This window comes from Pelodiscus sinensis, chromosome 25 (assembly GCF_052426305.1).
Source record: "Pelodiscus sinensis isolate ZL-2025 chromosome 25, ASM5242630v1, whole genome shotgun sequence".
In the NCBI taxonomy this organism is placed as follows: domain Eukaryota; kingdom Metazoa; phylum Chordata; order Testudines; family Trionychidae; genus Pelodiscus; species Pelodiscus sinensis.
The window spans coordinates 15,576,798-15,586,214 of record NC_143076.1 but is presented as its reverse complement, the minus strand read 5'-3'; positions in this window follow the sequence as shown (position 1 = coordinate 15,586,214).

Here is a 9,417-nt window from a genome sequence, read left to right as displayed (position 1 = left end):
CCAGGCGTCCCCAAGTCAGCTGCTGCTGAAACTGATCAGCGGCTGATTCCAGGACGCCTGGGGCAGAGCAGCTGGGGTGCTGCCGGGTTGGTCCAGAGCAGCGCTGCGGGACCAACCCGGCAGCCCCCAGCTGCTCTACCCCAGGGGTAGGCAAGAAAAGCCTGGTCTGCTGGGGGGGAGCACTAGCTGCACCCCCTCCCCCCCAGCAGACCAGGGAGACGGGGGTGGCGGGACCAGGGAGACAGAGAGCAAAGCCGCGGAGCACGCCCACAGCAGGACAGCCCAAGCGCACATGGGCTGTCCCACTGCGGGCGTGCTCCAAGGCTTTGCTCCCCGTTTCCCTGCAGACCAGGGAGACGGAGAGCAAAGCCGCGGAGCACGCCCACAGCGGGACAGCCCAAGCGTGCCTTGGCTGTCCCGCTGCAGGCGTGCTCCAAGGCTTCGCTCCCCATCTCCCTGCAGATCAGGGAGATGGGGAGCAAAGCCGTGGAGCACGCCCGCAGCGGGACAGCCTGGGCGCGCTTGGGCTGTCCCCCTGCGGGCATGCTCTGCGGCTTTTCTCCTGTCCCCCTGGTCTGCTGGGGGGGTACAGCGGCTTTGCTGGACCCCCCCCCAGCAGACCAGGGAGACCAGGAGAAGCTTTTCTCACCCCGGAGGACACAGGTGGCGACCCGCCGCCCGTGAGCTCCGGGGTGAGAAAAGCCCCGTTTGTAAGTGTGGATCGCACATAAGTCGGATCTGCGTAAATCGGGGACTGCCTGTATGTTTAAAATAAATTATTCTGTATAGTCAAACTCCCATTTCAATATATCCCCTAAGTGTTGGATACTGGTTGAGGTCTTCTTTCATCGTTTTACCCAAAATATTTTTTTTCCTTAATTTGATTTCTTTTCTGTTTCTTTTCTGATTTCTTTTCTGTTTCTATCCATCTTTACTATTGTTTGCACTTTAATGCTAGCGTGAATGAAGGATGTTAGGGACAGAGAAACCTGAATTTACCAGTGGAATTAGGTTCTTCTAGGGATTTGTAATATTTTGGAATTGTAGTTTGTTTTTAAAACGAAAAGATCATAGCAACTATTTTAAAAACCACTATATACAATAAATAGTCTTGATTTCTTTTATCATATGAATGATAGGATTCAGGAATATTCTGTGTCCCTTTATTAAACTGAGAAGTAAGAATTAAGGCCTGGATCTAACCCCCACTGAAATCAATAGAAAGACTTTCAACTGACTTCAATTGACTTTAAATCCTGGAAGACAAGTTAAAAAGTACAAATGAGAGCAGCATAACAACAGAGTGAGATTAGAATGTATGTTAGCAGTCCTTTGTACTGAACTCAAATTACTTGTGGACTTCACAGATGGAAATGTAAAGAGTACAGAATAAAGATGCACAATGAGAACATACTATGGTTCTTATCTCTATGGGATCTATTTATGTCAGGACAGAACTTGTACCATGAACTTTTGATTTGTATCACTTCTTAAATATTATTCTCAAAACTAAATTAACAATTGTACAATGTATAATTTATCGGCTGTATTTCAATTGCATGAAGATTCAGTGAGAATTGTCTAATGTGAACTGAATTATGTTTGACTATTTCTTGCTCAATAAATACTGATTATTTCACATTCATGTACTCACTGCATAACTATTGGTATCAGTGTTGTAATACATTATAAAGTAAAAGACAGGTAGGAACTAGGAAATAAGAGCATTTTATGCCCTAACGATCTGCTTAAATTAGGCATTATTTAGAAAGGGGTAATAACATTTGAATGCAAAAATCAAATAGTACTATAGATAAAGAGAAAACAAGCACCTGGATCAGATGTAATGCTTTAAATGCCTTTTGGGGAATTTTTGTATTAGGAGAGAGGATGTTCATTACGGAACTATTGCAGACATGCTATGACTTGAAGAAGGGTAGGATGAACAGCTGCATTCTGTGCACAGAGGCTTTATCTACCTACAGAACAGTGTTATGATGTACTGGACATATTTGCATTAGGCTTGGACAAAAAAACTGGCAGTATATATAAAAGCAAGGGTGAGCATCGTCCCCTTTGATTTACAGAATCCTATAGTAATTTTGAGTCAGTTCACTGGGTGTCTCCTTTCATAGAGATTTCCATTAATTAGAACTGGATTCAGTGTTAATTTCTTTCCTGTAAGAACAATATGTTGTGGTTCTCTAGGGATGTGGTAGAGTAGTCGACTGGTTGATTAACTGATTAGCAAAAGTTTATCAGTTAATGCTATCGACTACATGCATTTAAATGTAGAGTTGCAGCAGCAAACCTACCCTCCCCCCCACCGCTGCCGTTCTGTATTTAAAATACAGTAGAAGCCAGGCAGGCAGACAGCCCAGCTCAGTTTCAACTTGCACCGGGTCCAGGACCTACCCCCGCTGCGGCTCTGCATTTTAAATGTAGTAAGAACAGGGTGGGCAGGCAGCCCTGCTCAGGCCCAGTTTGAGCTGGTCCAGGATCAAAGTTTGGACTCGGACCCAGTGCGCACTGGAACTGCCTGCCCACCCAGCTACCTGCCCACCCGGCTCTTACTACATTTAAACTGCCGATCCGCCGCAGGGGTAGCTCTTGAACCCAGCACATGCCAAGACTGAGCACTTTCACTTCCCTTATCAACTAATCATGCAATTGATAAATATTCTATCCACTACACGATTAGTGAATTATCTGTTTCTGAACATCCCTGCGGAAATTGTAGGAGGAGTCTGCCAGGTTGCCCGAGGTCAGAAACTTGCCCTTCCTCCCTTCTCCTTTTCCACCACTTATTTTTTCACACTTGCTAACTGATCACCATAGGTTGGAAGGATAATAGGTGCCTATATAAGACAAAGCCCCAAATATTGGGACTGTCCCTATAAAATCAGGACATCTGGTCACCCTATCCTATGGACATAGCGCAGGGGTCACTTGTGTCTGTGTGAGAAAGGAACATCAGGGAGGGCCACCCAGAGTGGCAGGGAGGTAGCATGTGAGGGCACCCCATTCGGCAATTAAAATGTTGATGAGGGCACATGAGTGGCTGTGCACCTCCCAAGTGCTACCACAGATCTGCCCCCCCTCCACCCCAGCAGGAGGCGGGATGAAGGGCGCCCTAAGAGTAAGGTGGTGGGGCAGATACTGGCATGGCCTAGGGGATAGGGCATGGTAGCAGGTTCTAGTCCCAGCACCCCCTCCCTCTCCCCCCAGCAGGAGGCAGGGTAAGGGGCACTCTGAGTGCAGGGCTGGCCTTACCATGAGGCGAACTGAGGCAGCTGCCTCAGGTACCAGACTGTGGGGGCACCACTAGGACCCAGAGTGTAGAAAATTGTGTCTGCTGCTGGTGCACGTGTATTCTCTCTGCTCTAGATGCACAGAGATGGTGGTGTGCCATGAGAGGAGTAGAACAGGAAGAAGGCAGAATTGAGACTTTTCAAAATTTTGGCCCGGGTAAAGGGGCGTCATTTGAGCTCCCTGCCTCAGGGGCCAAAATGTTGTGGGCCAACATCGTGCAAAGAGATAAGGCACATTCTTGGCTCCCCAAACAGCTTGCCGTCTTCTTACGACTTTGAGACAAATACTCACAAGTTACGAAACAATTATGCAGGAAAGGGAAGTTGAGACGAATCGAGGGATTTCATGGAGGAGCGAGAGGGTGGTTGGCAAACAATAGAGACCTTATTCCAGGTATTAGATTCAGCATGATGGAAGATGCAATCTGGTGAATGAAACCAAGAAATGTCAGAGAAGAGATTCTGACCCCTATTCTCAGCAGCATGCAGCTCTGTTCAGCAACGAAGAAACCAGGCGGTTCCTTGATTTTTTAATCTACAGCAGCTGATTCTCTCCCCGCCATCCATATGGAACTGCTCACTATTTGGGACTAGCCAGAGTGCCATGTGCTCTGGCAAACCTTTTTCCCAGGCTCTTGGCAAAGAGTGTGGGAAGTGGTCATAGCGGAACAGGAACTAGCTATACCAGTGCTATGCCTGCTGGGGAATTCCTCATTGGGGAGATCTGGCAGCTTTCTGCCCCTTTTAAACTCTTCTCAGAAGAGATTCCAGATCCCTGTCTCTGTTTATCCTAAGGAATATTCTACGATTAGAACATCTCTAGTCCAACACTCTTTGATCTGGCAACATCCATGCTCCGGTATGATTTTAGTTATCCATATATCTAATTATCATGGGTGTGACCAAGTTTCCCATGGTCCCATAAAGTTTTACAGCCACCAGTCCTGGATGTCATTATTCTGTGCTGCCATTCAGCTCTATTGTACTGTCTTCTGAGAGCCTAGTGAGCAGTGGAAGTCTTGGAAATGCTGCTGGACAATATTGACCTCCTGTGGTCCGGCAAATTCTCTGGTTCAGCACTGGTCAGGTCCCAAGCATGCCAGACTAGAGAAGTTCAGCCAATAAAAGGAATATGTTCTGGAAAGCATGCATTGCAATGTATACAAAACAAGTGGCATGCAAAGCACTATGTGACAAGTGACCAGTGCCAAAACAAACAGCATCTCCTTGCCCTAACCAACTACAGTTGAAAAATCCCATATCCTAAATAAACAGCAGCAAAGCAAACATCTGTAGTTTGATTTTATTTTAACAATTTCCCGACTAGCACAGAGGCTTTACTTTTTTCAGCTCACAGGCAAGTCAGGAAAAAGGAGAAATTACATTACTTTAGCAAACCTTTTGCATAATGGAAAGTCACATTAATGATAACAAAACCTTCTCTTTGACACTTCTAAAATAACAAGCAACAGCTTTCTTTGAGGAGGAACAGTCTACCCATGGATTTCGGTGAGAAGACAGCCCAAGCATAAGCTCCCCCTATTCACTACTTTTCCACCCCAGAGCTAGCTGCACTGGAAGAGGACGGGTGGGATCATCTGCATGGAGAGTAAGAGGAGATAAGTTTCTGACCCAGTGAGCAGCCTGAGATCTAGGCTGAAACCCGTTCTGTTGAAACTGTCTCCCCCATCATCCCTAATATTTGTTTTTTACTTTCTTTGTGATTCAGGAAACTTGGAAACCAAAAGATTCCATTGAAGCAAAGTGTGTTTCTGCGGCTCCACAGAAGGAGCTGGAAGAAATGCACTGGGAATGGAACTGGCTGGCAGGAGGCATTTGGGATGTAATTTCAATTTCCTGAGCAAAGCTGAGACCTCTGAAGGGGGAACAATGCAAATGTTAGGAGGAAAGTCTCTTCTACCCAGAACAGAAAGCAAGTCTCTGGGCTTGAAGGAATGGCTAGGATATGATGGACCTTACTACAATCCCACACACACTCTGTCATGATCCAGTGCTTCCACATAGTTGATAGCCCACTGGCCATTCCCTCCCAAATCTCCCACAAGCCCTCCTTCAAGAATTCCTGAGGAGAGAGACGCTGCCCGGCTTGGTTCCATGGCACTCGAGATCCTGGCCTTTGTGACTAGGCGCTAGGATTCGACATGCAAATGCAAACTAGCTGCCTTAGTTACCAGCAGCTTCTCTGTGCCTTTAGCCGTTTAGGTACCACAGCCTCCCACTGAGATTTTTCCCACCTTTTTTTTTTTAATCACATTCTGAGCTGTGCCTCTAAGGGGGCAGTGGGCAGCAGTGTGGGTCTATCTGGAAGAGAGCTGGGAGCAGTTGCTGAAGAAAAGTGAGGGTGTTTTTACTTTCTAAACTAGGAGTCTCAAATTCAATTTACCTTGGGGCCAGTGCCAGTCCTCAACTCCTCCTACAGATTGGACGTCCCTGGTCCAGCACCCTCAGGACCTGACTGGTCCCAGATGAGGGATTTTGCCGGACCAGAGGAGGTCATAGCTGGCTCCCCTGTTACCTGCTCCTCTCAGCCCCAGACCAGCCGCTGGCCTCCTGGCTGGCTCCCCCTTGACACCAGCCTCACAGCCCTGCCGGTCCCCCCACCTCCTTCCCTACTATGCTGGGCAGCCCCGCTCCTTGTGCTCTGGGGTTCTGGCCTGCCAGGCAGCCCTCTGCAGTACGCTGAGCTCCTGGCCCTGCCTAACGGCCGCATTGGGAGTGCAGAGCGCCTGGCCCCACCAGGCAGCCCTGCTGGGTTGTGCCTGGCTGCCTAGTTGCGTTAAACTGGGCAGCCCAGCAGCGGGGAGCCCAGCCGCAAGCCCTCCACTGCGACTCTCTGGTCCTGAAATATCTGTGGTCCCGCCGGATGATGGATGTTGCTGGACCAGGAAGTCCTGGATTATAGAGGTTCAGCTTGTAGTAGGCCTGTGGGCACCCCCTCTGGCAGCAGCTTCAGGAGTGGGGGGTGGGTCTCTGTGCATCTTCCCCCCTCACACACACATCTCCCAGCACCACCTGCCGGCCCATGCACACACCTACATTCCCCTCCCCTGCCTGCCGCCCTCAGGCGATTTAAAACAGCCATCACCAGCAGCACAGCAGGTTATGTCCCTATGGCCTGGGGAAGGTGTGTGCAGAGTCCATAGGCCGCCACATGAACCCCCAGACTGGCCTCGGGTGGCAGAACGAAGCATGCTGCTGCGTCACTCCACTTCTCCATGGCAACCATCACCATGATGAGGGTGGGAGGCTGAGCCCTGCTATTGCCCCGTGCCAGCCTCCGGTAATCCCTAAGGCCGCATCTCATGGGGGAGGGAGCAGCTTGGGAGAAGAGGTGCAGTGCGGGGGAGTGGGCAGGGCAGCGGCAGAGCCACGGCTGGGCTTTGGGCAAGGTACAGACACCCCCATCCCAGGGACTCACGTTCCACCAGCAGTGCAGGCCAGATTTACTTTACGTGTCGACCAGCCAGGCAGTACGCAACTACGTACTGATACTCATGATAATAATAAAACGTACTTAATTAGAAAATACCGGACATTTATATGTCTGGTATTTTCTCAATTTGTTTCCTGGACAGAAAGCTCAAATACCAGACTGTCCAGTTTAAAACTGGACACCTGGTAACCCTAAATGAATTTGAGTCCACTGTTCTAAACTCTCTGTGATGCCTGAAATATGAAGATTATTTCTTCTTGCCTTGATTTTCCAGTCACCCAATTTGTCCACATTTTCATTTTCTGAGCAAACATTTCCCCCTTTTTCTCCTTTGTTTCAATGGCTATTCTCCTGCACTCACCTTCTGAGTCAGCCATTTGGGATGTGATGTCAGAGATATCATTTCTCAGGAGAGGAGGGTCTTGAAAATATTGTCCAATTTCTCTACCATGAAGGCTCTTTGGCATTTCTCTAGGCCCTGGGTGTCCTACCAGTTCTGAAGCAGTGGCTACTGCAATAATGAACTAGCCACACTCAACCAGCCAAATAGCCACATATGTTGGACACCACGGCCTAGGCCTTGTTTTGGGGTCACTTTGAGGAGAAGTCTGTTTGGGTGGGTCAACTCCAGTCTCTACTTTATGCCTTTGTTTGTCATTCATATACAACTATGAGGATCCTATAAGTCTCCGTGGAACTTTAATTTTTGAAAGCTGGAATGCAATGATGTATCCATAGTAACCACTACATTTCATGTGACAAGATAGCAATATGGGAACCCAGATGCCATTGTCTCCTAGTTGCTGTATGACCTCACCCAAACATTCACTAGGCTCAAAGATCTAAGCACAGAAAAGTATGTGTCACCAATGAATATGAAGTTTTTAATTTTAGGTATCATTCATTGTGAATATGTATATTTTATGGAAACAGCCAGTTCCCACTGCTGCTTACTAATGAGTTGTGTGTGAGCCCTTCTTCACACTGGTGAACACAAGTAACTGTCCTCCAATGGAAAAAAGCAATTTACAAATCTGACCTTAAACTACACATAGCTGGAAAATTTCTGGAACATCAAAAGAGTGAGACTAAACCACAGTTTTTACACTGCTTTACATACACAATTACATGGAAACTGAGAGTTAAATCTGCCACAGCTCCCTTAACTTAGCCTGTTTGTTTCTACCCATTACACTCAAGGGCTAAAGTTATGCCTGCTGTTCAGATCTCTCTTATATAATACTTTATAAGAAAGGCGGGTATATATACAGATATACATCTTTCCACAGTCTGTGATGAAGTCCCACTTTAAGCAAGCAAGAAATACCTGGCTATGAGTTGTTTGGCTCACATGCTAGGAAGACACTAAAAAACTCAGATTTTGAGATGAACAGAAATTAGACCCATGCACCCTAAAGGCTTTGTAAGTACTTCGGCAACCAGCTGAGGTTGAAAAATCGTTTTCTACTGCCTGCAGGTGTACGTGTTTGAGTCACCAGTAACGTGACCTTTTCATTTCTCTGGAACTGTTACTCACCCATAAAGGCATTCCTTCTACTGATCGAATGCCAGATAATCAGCTTCGCTGGAACCCTGCAATTCTTAGAACTCTCAGCCAGACATGTTGCCGCCTATGCTAAAACACACAGACACAGTTAAAGTCCATCTCAAGTATATTTACATAATAATGGACTTTCATTTCCCTGGTATATGAACTGTTGTGTGAAAAGAATGTTTCTGAAGTTTGCTGATATTATCAGATGCACTTTAGCACAGAAACTCAATGGCAAAACAGTGTACTGTGTATTGTAATTATAATCATGTAGCCATCACAAATGCATGTAGCCTTTACACCTCTGCATGAGCTAACCAGACACACAGGAGTAAAGAGGGCTATGCACCCACTTACAGTACTTCTTTTTCAGAGTAGGTGGGCAGTGAGCTCATAGAACAATGACTCCGCCTCCTCCAATGCCATGGCACACACAACTGAACCAAAAAAATGAGGGAGAGTAGTAATTTAACAGATAACTTCAATCCCAGGAATAGGAGAAGCAAGGAGGGGAGAGAATTGTGAATCGGAGTCATTATGCCATCCAGTGCTATTGTTTAGTGGTGCAACTTACACGCCATCCATGGCTCAGTGCTGTGCATAATGTGACAGTCAAGCCTTTAAACTTGTAAATTTGTAAAATATTTAAGCTTCTCCTAAATATTCCATCAGTTAATGTTTGCACTGCAAACAGAGTAGAGTCTAGCAGTAATTGGCCTCCTTTACTAAAGCCAGGGCCCTTGTAAACATTATATGGAAAATATAATTTACATAGTAAAATAATAATGTGTGTCAACATGGCTCAGAGATAGATCTCCATATGTGTCTCTTGAAGAGGCTTTTATCCTACCTGGAGCTATGTGAACAAATTCTCTCCTTTCTTTAGTAATCCTAATTAACCTTTTATATGGAAACTAGACCCTTACAAGCATGCTGACAGTCATTCTGTCTTACAGTTAGAATTACAAATTATTCTTGAACGATAATTCCCAGAAATGTAATAAGAATATTGCAGAAGTCATCTTTCTTTATATTTCACTCACATCACAACCTTACAGACACACTTCATCTTTCAGTTACTTGCCTTAGGGCTTGTCTAC